General features: G+C 57.5%; 9 non-coding genes and 3 pseudogenes across 9 annotated transcripts; all 12 read left to right on the top strand.

The window, feature by feature from the left end:
* The first annotated feature begins 653 nt into the window (after positions 1–653).
* On the top strand, positions 654–772 carry LOC145427839 (5S ribosomal RNA). Its single transcript, XR_013908381.1, has one exon. It is a non-coding gene; the product is annotated as a 5S ribosomal RNA (ribosomal RNA).
* A 2,945-nt stretch (positions 773–3,717) lies between these two features.
* On the top strand, positions 3,718–3,836 carry LOC145426903 (5S ribosomal RNA). The gene has a single exon (XR_013907624.1). It is a non-coding gene; the product is annotated as a 5S ribosomal RNA (ribosomal RNA).
* Positions 3,837–5,523: 1,687 nt separating this feature from the next.
* LOC145427323 (5S ribosomal RNA) lies at positions 5,524–5,642 on the top strand (annotated as a pseudogene).
* Positions 5,643–8,317: 2,675 nt separating this feature from the next.
* On the top strand, positions 8,318–8,436 carry LOC145426692 (5S ribosomal RNA). Its single transcript, XR_013907403.1, has one exon. It is a non-coding gene; the product is annotated as a 5S ribosomal RNA (ribosomal RNA).
* Positions 8,437–9,453: 1,017 nt separating this feature from the next.
* Positions 9,454–9,572, top strand: LOC145426902 (5S ribosomal RNA). Its single transcript, XR_013907623.1, has one exon. It is a non-coding gene; the product is annotated as a 5S ribosomal RNA (ribosomal RNA).
* A 1,926-nt stretch (positions 9,573–11,498) lies between these two features.
* On the top strand, positions 11,499–11,617 carry LOC145426691 (5S ribosomal RNA). The gene has a single exon (XR_013907402.1). It is a non-coding gene; the product is annotated as a 5S ribosomal RNA (ribosomal RNA).
* Positions 11,618–12,438: 821 nt separating this feature from the next.
* LOC145426901 (5S ribosomal RNA) lies at positions 12,439–12,557 on the top strand. The gene has a single exon (XR_013907622.1). It is a non-coding gene; the product is annotated as a 5S ribosomal RNA (ribosomal RNA).
* Positions 12,558–14,483: 1,926 nt separating this feature from the next.
* On the top strand, positions 14,484–14,602 carry LOC145426946 (5S ribosomal RNA). The gene has a single exon (XR_013907668.1). It is a non-coding gene; the product is annotated as a 5S ribosomal RNA (ribosomal RNA).
* Positions 14,603–15,735: 1,133 nt separating this feature from the next.
* On the top strand, positions 15,736–15,854 carry LOC145427322 (5S ribosomal RNA; annotated as a pseudogene).
* A 665-nt stretch (positions 15,855–16,519) lies between these two features.
* LOC145427128 (5S ribosomal RNA) lies at positions 16,520–16,638 on the top strand. Its single transcript, XR_013907852.1, has one exon. It is a non-coding gene; the product is annotated as a 5S ribosomal RNA (ribosomal RNA).
* Positions 16,639–17,263: 625 nt separating this feature from the next.
* On the top strand, positions 17,264–17,382 carry LOC145427838 (5S ribosomal RNA). Its single transcript, XR_013908380.1, has one exon. It is a non-coding gene; the product is annotated as a 5S ribosomal RNA (ribosomal RNA).
* Positions 17,383–18,361: 979 nt separating this feature from the next.
* LOC145427397 (5S ribosomal RNA) lies at positions 18,362–18,480 on the top strand (annotated as a pseudogene).
* Positions 18,481–18,794: the final 314 nt, after the last annotated feature.

The raw sequence follows: 18,794 nt of genomic DNA, 5'->3' as shown, positions 1-18,794 counted from the left end.
TGCTCAGGCCACTTACACCACACCAGGGCCTGTGGCACTGGCTGAGGCCACTTACACCACACCAGGACCTGTGGCTCTGGCTGAGGCCAATTACACCACACCAGGGCCTGTGGCTGCTGGCTGAGGCCACTTACACCACACCAGGGCCTGTGGCTTCTGGCTGAGGCCACTTACACCACACCAGGGCCTGTGGCACTGGCTGAGGCCACTTACACCACACCAGGACCTGTGGCTCTGGCTGAGGCCACTTACACCACACCAGGGCCTGTGGCTGCTGGCTGAGGCCACTTACACCACACCAGGGCCTGTGGCTGCTGGCTGAGGCCACTTACACCACACCAGGGCCTGTGGCTGCTGGCTGAGGCCACTTACACCACACCAGTGCCTGTGGCTTCTGGCTCAGGCCACTCACATCACACCAGGCCCTGTGCTGCTAGCTGTGGCCATGTACAACACACCAGGCCCTGTGCTGGTTCCTGAGGCCATCTTCAACAATCCAGGGCCTGTGCTGTTAGATAAATGCTAAACTGAGCCTTTGGGTTAGGGTATTATGCAAACATGCAGGTATGGTTAAAGGATTGTCTTCGTAACTTCAGGTACTTGCCACCTAATCAGTTGAATCCATAAATTGAGACATTGTGCTGGGGCCAGCAGCTTACGGCCATACCACCCTGAGCACGCCCGACCTCGTCTGATCTCGGAAGCTAAGCAGGGCTGGGCTTGGTTAGTACTTGGATGGGAGACTACCTGGGAATACCTGGTGCTGTAAGCCTTTCATTTTCATGTCATTGAACCGCTTTTGATCCAGAGAAGGGGTGTATTAAAAGACCAAAAGCAGCTGCCCATTAATGAGGGCACATTAACGACATTGCTTTTGGCTGTTTTCCAATGTCTTGTGCTGCTAGCTGATGCCACCTACACCACACCAGGGCCTGAGTGACCGGCTGGGGCCACTTACACCACATCAGGGCCTGTGGCTGCTGGCTGAGGCCACTTACACCACACCAGGGCCTGTGGCTGCTGGCTGAGGCCACTTACACCACACCAGGGCATTAGTTGCTATTGAGGCCAATTACACCACACCAGGGTCTGTGGCACTGGCTGAGGCCACTTACACCACACCAGGGCCTGTGGCTGCTGGCTGAGGCCACTTACACCACACCAGGGCCTGTGGCTGCTGGCTGAGGTCACTTACACCACACCAGGGCATTAGTTGCTATTGAGGCCCCTTACACCACACCAGTGCCTGTGGCTTCTGGCTGAGGCCACTTACACCACACCAGGGCCTGTGGCTCTTGCTCAGGCCACTTACACCACACCAGGGCCTGTGGCTGCTGGCTGAGGCCACTTACACCACACCAGGGCCTGTGGCTGCTGGCTGAGGCCACTTACACCACACCAGGGCATTAGTTGCTATTGAGGCCACTTACACCACACCAGGGCCTGTGGCTGCTGGCTGAGGCCACTTACACCACACCAGGGCATAAGTTGCTATTGAGGCCAATTACACCACACCAGGGTCTTTGGCTCTTGCTCAGGCCACTTACACCACACCAGGGCCTGTGGCACTGGCTGAGGCCACTTACACCACACCAGGGCCTGTGGCTCTGGCTGAGGCCACTTACACCACACCAGGGCCTGTGGCTGCTGGCTGAGGCCACTTACACCACACCAGGGCCTGTGGCTGCTGGCTGAGGCCACTTACACCACACCAGGGCCTGTGGCTGCTGGCTGAGGCCACTTACACCACACCAGGGCATTAGTTGCTATTGAGGCCAATTACACCACACCAGGGTCTGTGGCTCTTGCTCAGGCCACTTACACCACACCAGGGCCTGTGGCACTGGCTGAGGCCACTTACACCACACCAGGGCCTGTGGCTGCTGGCTGAGGCCACCTACACCACACCAGGGCATTAGTTGCTATTGAGGCCAATTACACCACACCAGGGTCTGTGACTCTTGCTCAGGCCACTTACACCACACCAGGGCCTGTGGCACTGGCTGAGGCCACTTACACCACACCAGGGCCTGTGGCTGCTGGCTGAGGCCACTTACACCACACCAGGGCCTGTGGCTGCTGGCTGAGGTCACTTACACCACACCAGGGCCTGTGGCTGCTGGCTGAGGGCACTTACACCACACCAGTGCCTGTGGCTTCTGGCTGAGGCCACTTACACCACACCAGGGCCTGTGGCTCTTGCTCAGGCCACTTACACCACACCAAGGCCTGTGGCTGCTGGCTGAGGCCACTTACACCACACCAGGGCCTGTGGCTCTTGCTCAGGCCACTTACACCACACCAGGGCCTGTGGCACTGGCTGAGGCCACTTACACCACACCAGGGCCTGTGGCTGCTGGCTGAGGCCACCTACACCACACCAGGGCATTAGTTGCTATTGAGGCCAATTACACCACACCAGGGTCTGTGACTCTTGCTCAGGCCACTTACACCACACCAGGGCCTGTGGCACTGGCTGAGGCCACTTACACCACACCAGGGCCTGTGGCTGCTGGCTGAGGCCACTTACACCACACCAGGGCCTGTGGCTGCTGGCTGAGGTCACTTACACCACACCAGGGCCTGTGGCTGCTGGCTGAGGGCACTTACACCACACCAGTGCCTGTGGCTTCTGGCTGAGGCCACTTACACCACACCAGGGCCTGTGGCTGCTGGCTCAGGCCACTTACACCACACCAGGGCCTGTGGCTGCTGGCTGAGGCCACTTACACCACACCAGGGCCTGTGGCTGCTGGCTGAGGCCACTTACACCACACCAGTGCCTGTGGCTGCTGGCTGAGGCCACTTACACCACACCAGGGCATTTGTTGCTATTGAGGCCCCTTACACCACACCAGGGCCTGTGGCACTGGCTGAGGCCACTTACACCACAACAGGGCATTAGTTGCTATTGAGGCCAATTACACCACACCAGGGTCTGTGGCTCTTGCTCAGGCCACTTACACCACACCAGGGCCTGTGGCACTGGCTGAGGCCACTTACACTACACCAGGGCCTGTGGCTGCTGGCTGAGGCCACATACACCACAACAGGGCATTAGTTGCTATTGAGGCCAATTACACCACACCAGGGTCTGTGGCTCTTGCTCAGGCCACTTACACCACACCAGGGCCTGTGGCACTGGCTGAGGCCACTTACACTACACCAGGGCCTGTGGCTCTGGCTGAGGCCACTTACACCACACCAGGGCCTGTGGCTGCTGGCTGAGGCCACTTACACCACACCAGGGCCTGTGGCTGCTGGCTGAGGCCACTTACACCACACCAGGGCCTGTGGCTGCTGGCTGAGGCCACTTACACCACACCAGGTCCTGTGGCTGCTGGCTGAGGCCACTTACACCACACCAGTGCCTGTGGCTTCTGGCTGAGGCCACTTACACCACACCAGGGCCTGTGGCTCTTGCTCAGGCCACTCACATCACACCAGGCCCTGCGCTTCTGGCCGAGGCCATCTTCACCAAACCAGGCCCTGTGCTGCTAGCTGTGGCCATGTACAACACACCAGGCCCTGTGCTGGTTCCTGAGGCCATCTTCAACAATCCAGGGCCTGTGCTGTTAGATAAATGCTAAACTGAGCCTTTGGGTTAGGGTATTATGCAAACATGCAGGTATGGTTAAAGGATTGTCTTCGTAACTCCAGGTACTTGCCACCTAATCAGTTGAATCCATAAATTGAGACATTGTGCTGGGGCCAGCAGCTTACGGCCATACCACCCTGAGCATGCCCGACCTCGTCTGATCTCGGAAGCTAAACAGGGCTGGGCTTGGTTAGTACTTGGATGGGAGACTACCTGGGAATACCTGGTGCTGTAAGCCTTTCATTTTCATGTCATTGAACCGCTTTTGATCCAGAGAAGGGGTGTATTAAAAGACCAAAAGCAGCTGCCCATTAATGAGGGCACATTAACGACATTGATTTTGGCTCTTTTCCAATGTCTTGTGCTGCTAGCTGATGCCACCTACACCACACCAGGGCCTGAGTGACCGGCTGGGGCCACTTACACCACATCAGGGCCTGTGGCTGCAGGCTGAGGCCACCTACACCACACCAGGGCATTAGTTGCTATTGAGGCCAATTACACCACACCAGGGTCTGTGACTCTTGCTCAGGCCACTTACACCACACCAGGGCCTGTGGCACTGGCTGAGGCCACTTACACCACACCAGGGCCTGTGGCTGCTGGCTGAGGCCACTTACACCACACCAGGGCCTGTGGCTGCTGGCTGAGGTCACTTACACCACACCAGGGCCTGTGGCTGCTGGCTGAGGGCACTTACACCACACCAGTGCCTGTGGCTTCTGGCTGAGGCCACTTACACCACACCAGGGCCTGTGGCTCTTGCTCAGGCCACTTACACCACACCAGGGCCTGTGGCTGCTGGCTGAGGCCACTTACACCACACCAGGGCCTGTGGCTCTTGCTCAGGCCACTTACACCACACCAGGGCCTGTGGCACTGGCTGAGGCCACTTACACCACACCAGGGCCTGTGGCTGCTGGCTGAGGCCACCTACACCACACCAGGGCATTAGTTGCTATTGAGGCCAATTACACCACACCAGGGTCTGTGACTCTTGCTCAGGCCACTTACACCACACCAGGGCCTGTGGCACTGGCTGAGGCCACTTACACCACACCAGGGCCTGTGGCTGCTGGCTGAGGCCACTTACACCACACCAGGGCCTGTGGCTGCTGGCTGAGGTCACTTACACCACACCAGGGCCTGTGGCTGCTGGCTGAGGGCACTTACACCACACCAGTGCCTGTGGCTTCTGGCTGAGGCCACATACACCACACCAGGGCCTGTGGCTGCTGGCTCAGGCCACTTACACCACACCAGGGCCTGTGGCTGCTGGCTGAGGCCACTTACACCACACCAGGGCCTGTGGCTGCTGGCTGAGGCCACTTACACCACACCAGTGCCTGTGGCTGCTGGCTGAGGCCACTTACACCACACCAGGGCATTAGTTGCTATTGAGGCCACTTACACCACATCAGGGCCTGTGGCTGCTGGCTGAGGCCACCTACACCACACCAGGGCATTAGTTGCTATTGAGGCCCCTTATACAACACCGGGGCCTGTGGCACTGGCTGAGGCCACTTACACCACACCAGGGCCTGTGGCTGCTGGCTGAGGCCACCTACACCACACCAGGGCATTAGTTGCTATTGAGGCCAATTACACCACACCAGGGTCTGTGGCTCTTGCTCAGGCCACTTACACCCCACCAGGGCCTGTGGCACTGGTTGAGGCCACTTACACTATACCAGGGCCTGTGGCTCTGGCTGAGGCCACTTACACCACACCAGGCCCTGTGCTGGTTCCTGAGGCCATCTTCAACAATCCAGGGCCTGTGCTGTTAGATAAATGCTAAACTGAGCCTTTGGGTTAGGGTATTATGCAAACATGCAGGTATGGTTAAAGGATTGTCTTCGTAACTTCAGGTACTTGCCACCTAATCAGTTGAATCCATAAATTGAGACATTGTGCTGGGGCCAGCAGCTTACGGCCATACCACCCTGAGCACGCCCGACCTCGTCTAATCTCGGAAGCTAAGCAGGGCTGGGCTTGGTTAGTACTTGGATGGGAGACTGCCTGGGAATACCTGGTGCTATAAGCCTTTCATTTTCATGTCATTGAACCGCTTTTGATCCAGAGAAGGGGTGTATTAAAAGACCAAAAGCAGCTGCCCATTAATGAGGGCACATTAACGACATTGCTTTTGGCTGTTTTCCAATGTCTTGTGCTGCTAGCTGATGCCACCTACACCACACCAGGGCCTGAGTGACCGGCTGGGGCCACTTACACCACATCAGGGCCTGTGGCTGCTGGATGAGGCCACTTACACCACACCAGGGCCTGTGGCTGCGGGCTGAGGCCACTTACACCACACCAGGGCATTAGTTGCTATTGAGGCCAATTACACCACACCAGGGTCTGTGGCTCTTGCTCAGGCCACTTACACCACACCAGGGCCTGGGGCTGCTGGCTGAGGCCACTTACACCACACCAGGGCCTGTGGCTGCTGGCTGAGGCCACCTACACCACACCAGGGCATTAGTTGCTATTGAGGCCAATTACACCACACCAGGGTCTGTGACTCTTGCTCAGGCCACTTACACCACACCATGGCCTGTGGCACTGGCTGAGGCCACTTACACCACACCAGGGCCTGTGGCTGCTGGCTGAGGCCACTTACACCACACCATGGCCTGTGGCTGCTGGCTGAGGCCACTTACACCACACCAGGGCCTGTGGCTGCTGGCTGAGGCCACTTACACCACACCAGGGCCTGTGGCTGCTGGCTGAGGGCACTTACACCACACCAGTGCCTGTGGCTCTTGCTCAGGCCACTTACACCACACCAGGGCCTGTGGCTGCTGGCTGAGGCCACTTACACCACACCAGGGCATTAGTTGCTATTGAGGCCCCTTACACCACACCAGGGCCTGTGGCACTGGCTGAGGCCACTTACACCACACCAGGGCCTGTGGCTGCTGGCTGAGGCCACCTACACCAGACCAGGGCATTAGTTGCTATTGAGGCCAATTACACCACACCAGGGTCTGTGACTCTTGCTCAGGCCACTTACACCACACCAGGGCCTGTGGCACTGGCTGAGGCCACTTACACCACACCAGGGCCTGTGGCTGCTGGCTGAGGCCACTTACACCACACCAGGGCCTGTGGCTGCTGGCTGAGGTCACTTACACCACACCAGGGCCTGTGGCTGCTGGCTGAGGGCACTTACACCACACCAGTGCCTGTGGCTTCTGGCTGAGGCCACTTACACCACACCAGGGCCTGTGGCTCTTGCTCAGGCCACCTACACCACACCAGGGCCTGTGGCTGCTGGCTGAGGCCACTTACACCACACCAGGGCCTGTGGCTCTTGCTCAGGCCACTTACACCACACCAGGGCCTGTGGCACTGGCTGAGGCCACTTACACCACACCAGGGCCTGTGGCTGCTGGCTGAGGCCACTTACACCACACCAGGGCCTGTGGCTGCTGGCTGAGGTCACTTACACCACACCAGGGCCTGTGGCTGCTGGCTGAGGCCACCTACACCACACCAGGGCATTAGTTGCTATTGAGGCCAATTACACCACACCAGGGTCTGTGACTCTTGCTCAGGCCACTTACACCACACCAGGGCCTGTGGCACTGGCTGAGGCCACTTACACCACACCAGGGCCTGTGGCTGCTGGCTGAGGCCACTTACACCACACCAGGGCCTGTGGCTGCTGGCTGAGGTCACTTACACCACACCAGGGCCTGTGGCTGCTGGCTGAGGGCACTTACACCACACCAGTGCCTGTGGCTTCTGGCTAAGGCCACTTACACCACACCAGGGCCTGTGGCTGCTGGCTCAGGCCACTTACACCACACCAGGGCCTGTGGCTGCTGGCTGAGGCCACTTACACCACACCAGGGCCTGTGGCTGCTGGCTGAGGCCACTTACACCACACCAGTGCCTGTGGCTGCTGGCTGAGGCCACTTACACCACACCAGGGCATTAGTTGCTATTGAGGCCCCTTACACCACACCAGGGCCTGTGGCACTGGCTGAGGCCACTTACACCACACCAGGGCCTGTGGCTGCTGGCTGAGGCCACCTACACCACACCAGGGCATTAGTTGCTATTGAGGCCACTTACACCACACCAGGGTCTGTGGCTCTTGCTCAGGCCACTTACACCACACCAGGGCCTGTGGCACTGGCTGAGGCCACTTACACTACACCAGGGCCTGTGGCTCTGGCTGAGGCCACTTACACCACACCAGGGCCTGTGGCTGCTGGCTGAGGCCACTTACACCACACCAGGGCCTGTGGCTGCTGGCTGAGGCCACTTACACCACACCAGGGCCTGTGGCTGCTGGCTGAGGCCACTTACACCACACCAGGGCCTGTGGCTGCTGGCTGAGGCCACTTACACCACACCAGTGCCTGTGGCTTCTGGCTGAGGCCACTTACACCACACCAGGGCCTGTGGCTCTTGCTCAGGCCACTCACATCACACCAGGCCCTGCGCTTCTGGCCGAGGCCATCTTCACCAAACCAGGCCCTGTGTTGCTAGCTGTGGCCATGTACAACACACCAGGCCCTGTGCTGGTTCCTGAGGCCATCTTCAACAATCCAGGGCCTGTGCTGTTAGATAAATGCTAAACTGAGCCTTTGGGTTAGGGTATTATGCAAACATGCAGGTATGGTTAAAGGATTGTCTTCGTAACTTCAGGTACTTGCCACCTAATCAGTTGAATCCATAAATTGAGACATTGTGCTGGGGCCAGCAGCTTACGGCCATACCACCCTGAGCATGCCCGACCTCGTCTGATCTCGGAAGCTAAGCAGGGCTGGGCTTGGTTAGTACTTGGATGGGAGACTACCTGGGAATACCTGGTGCTGTAAGCCTTTCATTTTCATGTCATTGAACCGCTTTTGATCCAGAGAAGGGGTGTATTAAAAGACCAAAAGCAGCTGCCCATTAATGAGGGCACATTAACGACATTGATTTTGGCTCTTTTCCAATGTCTTGTGCTGCTAGCTGATGCCACCTACACCACACCAGGGCCTGAGTGACCGGCTGGGGCCACTTACACCACATCAGGGCCTGTGGCTGCTGGCTGAGGCCACCTACACCACACCAGGGCATTAGTTGCTATTGAGGCCCCTTACACCACACCAGGGCCTGTGGCACTGGCTGAGGCCACTTACACCACACCAGGGCCTGTGGCTGCTGGCTGAGGCCACCTACACCACACCAGGGCATTAGTTGCTATTGAGGCCAATTACACCACACCAGGGTCTGTGGCTCTTGCTCAGGCCACTTACACCACACCAGGGCCTGTGGCACTGGTTGAGGCCACTTACACTATACCAGGGCCTGTGGCTCTGGCTGAGGCCACTTACACCACACCAGGGCCTGTGGCTGCTGGCTGAGGCCACTTACACCACACCAGGGCCTGTGGCTGCTGGCTGAGGCCACTTACACCACACCAGGGCCTGTGGCTGCTGGCTGAGGCCACTTACACCACACCAGGGCCTGTGGCTGCTGGCTGAGGCCACTTACACCACACCAGTGCCTGTGGCTTCTGGCTGAGGCCACTTACACCACACCAGGGCCTGTGGCTCTTGCTCAGGCCAGTCACATCACACCAGGCCCTGCGCTTCTGGCCGAGGCCATCTTCACCAAACCAGGCCCTGTGCTGCTAGCTGTGGCCATGTACAACACACCAGGCCCTGTGCTGGTTCCTGACGCCATCTTCAACAATCCAGGGCCTGTGCTGTTAGATAAATGCTAAACTGAGCCTTTGGGTTAGGGTATTATGCAAACATGCAGGTATGGTTAAAGGATTGTCTTCGTAACTTCAGGTACTTGCCACCTAATCAGTTGAATCCATAAATTGAGACATTGTGCTGGGGCCAGCAGCTTACGGCCATACCACCCTGAGCATGCCCGACCTCGTCTGATCTCGGAAGCTAAACAGGGCTGGGCTTGGTTAGTACTTGGATGGGAGACTACCTGGGAATACCTGGTGCTGTAAGCCTTTCATTTTCATGTCATTGAACCGCTTTTGATCCAGAGAAGGGGTGTATTAAAAGACCAAAAGCAGCTGCCCATTAATGAGGGCACATTAACGACATTGATTTTGGCTCTTTTCCAATGTCTTGTGCTGCTAGCTGATGCCACCTACACCACACCAGGGCCTGAGTGACCGGCTGGGGCCACTTACACCACATCAGGGCCTGTGGCTGCAGGCTGAGGCCACCTACACCACACCAGGGCATTAGTTGCTATTGAGGCCAATTACACCACACCAGGGTCTGTGACTCTTGCTCAGGCCACTTACACCACACCAGGGCCTGTGGCACTGGCTGAGGCCACTTACACCACACCAGGGCCTGTGGCTGCTGGCTGAGGCCACTTACACCACACCAGGGCCTGTGGCTGCTGGCTGAGGTCACTTACACCACACTAGGGCCTGTGGCTGCTGGCTGAGGGCACTTACACCACACCAGTGCCTGTGGCTTCTGGCTGAGGCCACTTACACCACACCAGGGCCTGTGGCTCTTGCTCAGGCCACCTACACCACACCAGGGCCTGTGGCTGCTGGCTGAGGCCACTTACACCACACCAGGGCCTGTGGCTCTTGCTCAGGCCACTTACACCACACCAGGGCCTGTGGCACTTGCTGAGGCCACTTACACCACACCAGGGCCTGTGGCTGCTGGCTGAGGCCACCTACACCACACCAGGGCATTAGTTGCTATTGAGGCCAATTACACCACACCAGGGTCTGTGACTCTTGCTCAGGCCACTTACACCACACCAGGGCCTGTGGCACTGGCTGAGGCCACTTACACGACACCAGGGCCTGTGGCTGCTGGCTGAGGCCACTTACACCACACCAGGGCCTGTGGCTGCTGGCTGAGGTCACTTACACCACACCAGGGCCTGTGGCTGCTGGCTGAGGGCACTTACACCACACCAGTGCCTGTGGCTTCTGGCTGAGGCCACTTACACCACACCAGGGCCTGTGGCTGCTGGCTCAGGCCACTTACACCACACCAGGGCCTGTGGCTGCTGGCTGAGGCCACTTACACCACACCAGGGCCTGTGGCTGCTGGCTGAGGCCACTTACACCACACCAGTGCCTGTGGCTGCTGGCTGAGGCCACTTACACCACACCAGGGCATTAGTTGCTATTGAGGCCCCTTACACCACACCAGGGCCTGTGGCACTGGCTGAGGCCACTTACACCACACCAGGGCCTGTGGCTGCTGGCTGAGGCCACCTACACCACACCAGGGCATTAGTTGCTATTGAGGCCACTTACACCACACCAGGGTCTGTGGCTCTTGCTCAGGCCACTTACACCACACCAGGGCCTGTGGCACTGGCTGAGGCCACTTACACTACACCAGGGCCTGTGGCTCTGGCTGAGGCCACTTACACCACACCAGGGCCTGTGGCTGCTGGCTGAGGCCACTTACACCACACCAGGGCCTGTGGCTGCTGGCTGAGGCCACTTACACCACACCAGGGCCTGTGGCTGCTGGCTGAGGCCACTTACACCACACCAGGGCCTGTGGCTGCTGGCTGAGGCCACTTACACCACACCAGTGCCTGTGGCTTCTGGCTGAGGCCACTTACACCACACCAGGGCCTGATGCTCTTGCTCAGGCCACTCACATCACACCAGGCCCTGCGCTTCTGGCCGAGGCCATCTTCACCAAACCAGGCCCTGTGTTGCTAGCTGTGGCCATGTACAACACACCAGGCCCTGTGCTGGTTCCTGAGGCCATCTTCAACAATCCAGGGCCTGTGCTGTTAGATAAATGCTAAACTGAGCCTTTGGGTTAGGGTATTATGCAAACATGCAGGTATGGTTAAAGGATTGTCTTCGTAACTTCAGGTACTTGCCACCTAATCAGTTGAATCCATAAATTGAGACATTGTGCTGGGGCCAGCAGCTTACGGCCATACCACCCTGAGCATGCCCGACCTCGTCTGATCTCGGAAGCTAAGCAGGGCTGGGCTTGGTTAGTACTTGGATGGGAGACTACCTGGGAATACCTGGTGCTGTAAGCCTTTCATTTTCATGTCATTGAACCGCTTTTGATCCAGAGAAGGGGTGTATTAAAAGACCAAAAGCAGCTGCCCATTAATGAGGGCACATTAACGACATTGATTTTGGCTCTTTTCCAATGTCTTGTGCTGCTAGCTGATGCCACCTACACCACACCAGGGCCTGAGTGACCGGCTGGGGCCACTTACACCACATCAGGGCCTGTGGCTGCTGGCTGAGGCCACCTACACCACACCAGGGCATTAGTTGCTATTGAGGCCACTTACACTATACCAGGGCCTGTGGCTCTGGTGAGGCCACTTACACCACACCAGGGCCTGTGGCTGCTGGCTGAGGCCACTTACACCACACCAGGGCCTGTGGCTGCTGGCTGAGGCCACTTACACCACACCAGGGCCTGTGGCTGCTGGCTGAGGCCACTTACACCACACCAGGGCCTGTGGCTGCTGGCTGAGGCCACTTACACCACACCAGTGCCTGTGGCTTCTGGCTGAGGCCACTTACACCACACCAGGGCCTGTGGCTCTTGCTCAGGCCAGTCACATCACACCAGGCCCTGCGCTTCTGGCCGAGGCCATCTTCACCAAACCAGGCCCTGTGCTGCTAGCTGTGGCCATGTACAACACACCAGGCCCTGTGCTGGTTCCTGAGGCCATCTTCAACAATCCAGGGCCTGTGCTGTTAGATAAATGCTAAACTGAGCCTTTGGGTTAGGGTATTATGCAAACATGCAGGTATGGTTAAAGGATTGTCTTCGTAACTTCAGGTACTTGCCACCTAATCAGTTGAATCCATAAATTGAGACATTGTGCTGGGGCCAGCAGCTTACGGCCATACCACCCTGAGCATGCCCGACCTCGTCTGATCTCGGAAGCTAAACAGGGCTGGGCTTGGTTAGTACTTGGATGGGAGACTACCTGGGAATACCTGGTGCTGTAAGCCTTTCATTTTCATGTCATTGAACCGCTTTTGATCCAGAGAAGGGGTGTATTAAAAGACCAAAAGCAGCTGCCCATTAATGAGGGCACATTAACGACATTGATTTTGGCTCTTTTCCAATGTCTTGTGCTGCTAGCTGATGCCACCTACACCACACCAGGGCCTGAGTGACCGGCTGGGGCCACTTACACCACATCAGGGCCTGTGGCTGCAGGCTGAGGCCACCTACACCACACCAGGGCATTAGTTGCTATTGAGGCCAATTACACCACACCAGGGTCTGTGACTCTTGCTCAGGCCACTTACACCACACCAGGGCCTGTGGCACTGGCTGAGGCCACTTACACCACACCAGGGCCTGTGGCTGCTGGCTGAGGCCACTTACACCACACCAGGGCCTGTGGCTGCTGGCTGAGGTCACTTACACCACACCAGGGCCTGTGGCTGCTGGCTGAGGGCACTTACACCACACCAGTGCCTGTGGCTTCTGGCTGAGGCCACTTACACCACACCAGGGCCTGTGGCTCTTGCTCAGGCCACCTACACCACACCAGGGCCTGTGGCTGCTGGCTGAGGCCACTTACACCACACCAGGGCCTGTGGCTCTTGCTCAGGCCACTTACACCACACCAGGGCCTGTGGCACTGGCTGAGGCCACTTACACCACACCAGGGCCTGTGACTGCTGGCTGAGGCCACCTACACCACACCAGGGCATTAGTTGCTATTGAGGCCAATTACACCACACCAGGGTCTGTGACTCTTGCTCAGGCCACTTACACCACACCAGGGCCTGTGGCACTGGCTGAGGCCACTTACACCACACCAGGGCCTGTGGCTGCTGGCTGAGGCCACTTACACCACACCAGGGCCTGTGGCTGCTGGCTGAGGTCACTTACACCACACCAGGGCCTGTGGCTGCTGGCTGAGGGCACTTACACCACACCAGTGCCTGTGGCTTCTGGCTGAGGCCACTTACACCACACCAGGGCCTGTGGCTGCTGGCTCAGGCCACTTACACCACACCAGGGCCTGTGGCTGCTGGCTGAGGCCACTTACACCACACCAGGGCCTGTGGCTGCTGGCTGAGGCCACTTACACCACACCAGTGCCTGTGGCTGCTGGCTGAGGCCACTTACACCACACCAGGGCATTAGTTGCTATTGAGGCCCCTTACACCACACCAGGGCCTGTGGCACTGGCTGAGGCCACTTACACCACACCAGGGCCTGTGGCTGCTGGCTGAGGCCACCTACACCACACCAGGGCATTAGTTGCTATTGAGGCCACTTACACCACACCAGGGTCTGTGGCTCTTGCTCAGGCCACTTACACCACACCAGGGCCTGTGGCACTGGCTGAGGCCACTTACACTACACCAGGGCCTGTGGCTCTGGCTGAGGCCACTTACACCACACCAGGGCCTGTGGCTGCTGGCTGAGGCCACTTACACCACACCAGGGCCTGTGGCTGCTGGCTGAGGCCACTTACACCACACCAGGGCCTGTGGCTGCTGGCTGAGGCCACTTACACCACACCAGGGCCTGTGGCTGCTGGCTGAGGCCACTTACACCACACCAGTGCCTGTGGCTTCTGGCTGAGGCCACTTACACCACACCAGGGCCTGTGGCTCTTGCTCAGGCCACTCACATCACACCAGGCCCTGCGCTTCTGGCCGAGGCCATCTTCACCAAACCAGGCCCTGTGTTGCTAGCTGTGGCCATGTACAACACACCAGGCCCTGTGCTGGTTCCTGAGGCCATCTTCAACAATCCAGGGCCTGTGCTGTTAGATAAATGCTAAACTGAGCCTTTGGGTTAGGGTATTATGCAAACATGCAGGTATGGTTAAAGGATTGTCTTCGTAACTTCAGGTACTTGCCACCTAATCAGTTGAATCCATAAATTGAGACATTGTGCTGGGGCCAGCAGCTTACGGCCATACCACCCTGACCACGCCCGACCTCGTCTGATCTCGGAAGCTAAGCAGGGCTGGGCTTGGTTAGTACTTGGATGGGAGACTACCTGGGAATACCTGGTGCTGTAAGCCTTTCATTTTCATGTCATTGAACCGCTTTTGATCCAGAGAAGGGGTGTATTAAAAGACCAAAAGCAGCTGCCCATTAATGAGGGCACATTAACGACATTGATTTTGGCTCTTTTCCAATGTCTTGTGCTGCTAGCTGATGCCACCTACACCACACCAGGGCCTGAGTGACCGGCTGGGGCCACTTACACCACATCAGGGCCTGTGGCTGCTGGCTGAGGCCACCTACACCACACCAGGGCATTAGTTGCTATTGAGGCCCCTTACACCACACCAGGGCCTGTGGCACTGGCTGAGGCCACTTACACCACACCAGGGCCTGTGGCTGCTGGCTGAGGCCACCTACACCACACCAGGGCATTAGTTGCTATTGAGGCCAATTACACCACACCAGGGTCTGTGGCTCTTGCTCAGGCCACTTACACCCCACCAGGGCCTGTGGCACTGGTTGAGGCCACCTACACCACACCAGGGCATTAGTTGCTATTGAGGCCAATTACACCACACCAGGGTCTGTGGCTCTTGCTCAGGCCACTTACACCCCACCAGGGCCTGTGGCACTGGTTGAGGCCACTTACACTATACCAGGGCCTGTGGCTCTGGCTGAGGCCACTTACACCACACCAGGGCCTGTGGCTGCTGGCTGAGGCCACTTACACCACACCAGGGCCTGTGGCTGCTGGCTGAGGCCACTTACACCACACCAGGGCCTGTGGCTGCTGGCTGAGGCCACTTACACCACACCAGGGCCTGTGGCTGCTGGCTGAGGCCACTTACACCACACCAGTGCCTGTGGCTTCTGGCTGAGGCCACTTACACCACACCAGGGCCTGTGGCTCTTGCTCAGGCCAGTCACATCACACCAGGCCCTGCGCTTCTCGCCGAGGCCATCTTCACCAAACCAGGCCCTGTGCTTCTTGCTGTGGCCATGTACAACATACCAGGCCCTGTGCTGGTTCCTGAGGCCATCTTCAACAATCCAGGGCCTGTGCTGTTAGATAAATGCTAAACTGAGCCTTTGGGTTAGGGTATTATGCAAACATGCAGGTATGGTTAAAGGATTGTCTTCGTAACTTCAGGTACTTGCCACCTAATCACTTGAATCCATAAATTGAGACATTGTGCTGGGGCCAGCAGCTTACGGCCATACCACCCTGAGCACGCCCGACCTCGTCTAATCTCGGAAGCTAAGCAGGGCTGGGCTTGGTTAGTACTTGGATGGGAGACTGCCTGGGAATACCTGGTGCTATAAGCCTTTCATTTTCATGTCATTGAACCGCTTTTGATCCAGAGAAGGGGTGTATTAAAAGACCAAAAGCAGCTGCCCATTAATGAGGGCACATTAACGACATTGCTTTTGGCTGTTTTCCAATGTCTTGTGCTGCTAGCTGATGCCACCTACACCACACCAGGGCCTGAGTGACCGGCTGAGGCCACTTACACCACATCAGGGCCTGTGGCTGCTGGCTGAGGCCACTTACACCACACCAGGGCCTGTGGCTGCTGGCTGAGGCCACCTACACCACACCAGGGCCTGTGGCTGCTGGCTGAGGCCACTTACACCACACCAGTGCCTGTGGCTTCTGGCTGAGGCCACTTGCACCACACCAGGGCCTGTGGCTCTTGCTCAGGCCACTCACATCACACCAGGCCCTGCGCTTCTGGCCGAGGCCATCTTCACCAAACCAGGCCCTGTGCTGCTAGCTGTGGCCATGTACAACACACCAGGCCCTGTGCTGGTTCCTGAGGCCATCTTCAACAATCCAGGGCCTGTGCTGTTAGATAAATGCTAAACTGAGCCTTTGGGTTAGGGTATTATGCAAACATGCAGGTATGGTTAAAGGATTGTCTTCGTAACTTCAGGTACTTGCCACCTAATCAGTTGAATCCATAAATTGAGACATTGTGCTGGGGCCAGCAGCTTACGGCCATACCACCCTGAGCATGCCCGACCTCGTCTGATCTCGGAAGCTAAGCAGGGCTGGGCTTGGTTAGTATTTGGATGGGAGACTACCTGGGAATACCTGGTGCTGTAAGCCTTTCATTTTCATGTCATTGAACCGCTTTTGATCCAGAGAAGGGGTGTATTAAAAGACCAAAAGCAGCTGCCCATTAATGAGGGCACATTAACGACATTGCTTTTGGCTCTTTTCCAATGTCTTGTGCTGCTAGCTGATGCCACCTACACTACACCAGGGCCTGAGTGACCGGCTGGGGCCACTTACACCACATCAGGGCCTGTGGCTGCTGGCTGAGGTCACTTACACCACACCAGGGCCTGTGGCTGCTGGCTGAGGGCACTTACACCACACCAGTGCCTGTGGCTTCTGGCTGAGGCCACTTACACCACACCAGGGCCTGTGGCTCTTGCTCAGGCCACTCACATCACACCAGGCCCTGCGCTTCTGGCCGAGGCCATCTTCACCAAACCAGGCCCTGTGCTGCTAGCTGTGGCCATGTACAACACACCAGGCCCTGTGCTGGTTCCTGAGGCCATCTTCAACAATCCAGGGCCTGTGCTGTTAGATAAATGCTAAACTGAGCCTTTGGGTTAGGGTATTATGCAAACATGCAGGTATGGTTAAAGGATTGTCTTCGTAACTTCAGGTACTTGCCACCTAATCAGTTGAATCCATAAATTGAGACATTGTGCTGGGGCCAGCAGCTTACGGCCATACCACCCTGAGCACGCCCGACCTCGTCTGATCTCGGAAGCTAAGCAGGGCTGGGCTTGGTTAGTACTTGGATGGGAGACTACCTGGGAATACCTGGTGCTGTAAGCCTTTCATTTTCATGTCATTGAACCGCTTTTGATCCAGAGAAGGGGTGTATTAAAAGACCAAAAGCAGCTGCCCATTAATGAGGGCACATTAACGACATTGCTTTTGGCTGTTTTCCAATGTCTTGTGCTGCTAGCTGATGCCACCTACACCACACCAGGGCCTGAGTGACCGGCTGGGGCCACTTACACCACACCAGGGCCTGTGGCACTGGCTGAGGCCACTTACACCACACCAGGGCCTGTGGCTGCTGGCTGAGGCCACCTACACCACACCAGGGCATTAGTTGCTATTGAGGCCAATTACACCACACCAGGGTCTGTGGCTCTTGCTCAGGCCACTTACACCCCACCAGGGCCTGTGGCACTGGTTGAGGCCACTTACACTATACCAGGGCCTGTGGCTCTGGCTGAGGCCACTTACACCACACCAGGGCCTGTGGCTGCTGGCTGAGGCCACTTACACCACACCAGGGCCTGTGGCTGCTGGCTGAGGCCACTTACACCACACCAGGGCCTGTGGCTGCTGGCTGAGGCCACTTACACCACACCAGGGCCTGTGGCTGCTGGCTGAGGCCACTTACACCACACCAGGGCCTGTGGCTGCTGGCTGAGGCCACTTACACCACACCAGTGCCTGTGGCTTCTGGCTGAGGCCACTTACACCACACCAGGGCCTGTGGCTCTTGCTCAGGCCAGTCACATCACACCAGGCCCTGCGCTTCTCGCCGAGGCCATCTTCACCAAACCAGGCCCTGTGCTTCTTCCTGTGGCCATGTACAACACACCAGGCCCTGTGCTGGTTCCTGAGGCCATCTTCAACAATCCAGGGCCTGTGCTGTTAGATAAATGCTAAACTGAGCCTTTGGGTTAGGGTATTATGCAAACATGCAGGTATGGTTAAAGGATTGTCTTCGTAACTTCAGGTACTTGCCACCTAATCAGTTGAATCCATAAATTGAGACATTGTGCTGGGGCCAGTAGCTTACGGCCATACCACCCTGAGCACGCCCGACCTCGTCTAATCTCGGAAGCTAAGCAGGGCTGGGCTTGGTTAGTAATTGGATGGGAGACTGCCTGGGAATACCTGGTGCTATAAGCCTTTCATTTTCATGTCATTGAACCGCTTTTGATCCAGAGAAGGGGTGTATTAAAAGACCAAAAGCAGCTGCCCATTAATGAGGGCACATTAACGACATTGCTTTTGGCTGTTTTCCAATGTCTTGTGCTGCTAGCTGATGCCACCTACACCACACCAGGGCCTGAGTGACCGGCTGGGGCCACTTACACCACATCAGGGCCTGTGGCTGCTGGATGAGGCCACTTACACCACACCAGGGCCTGTGGCTGCTGGCTGAGGCCACTTACACCACACCAGGGCCTATGGCTGCTGGCTGAGGGCACTTACACCACACC

This window comes from Astatotilapia calliptera, chromosome 3 (genome assembly GCF_964374335.1).
Source record: "Astatotilapia calliptera chromosome 3, fAstCal68.1, whole genome shotgun sequence".
Lineage (NCBI taxonomy): Eukaryota > Metazoa > Chordata > Actinopteri > Cichliformes > Cichlidae > Astatotilapia > Astatotilapia calliptera.
Note: the sequence above shows the minus strand (reverse complement) of the source record. Positions and strands in the feature narration are given on the sequence as shown.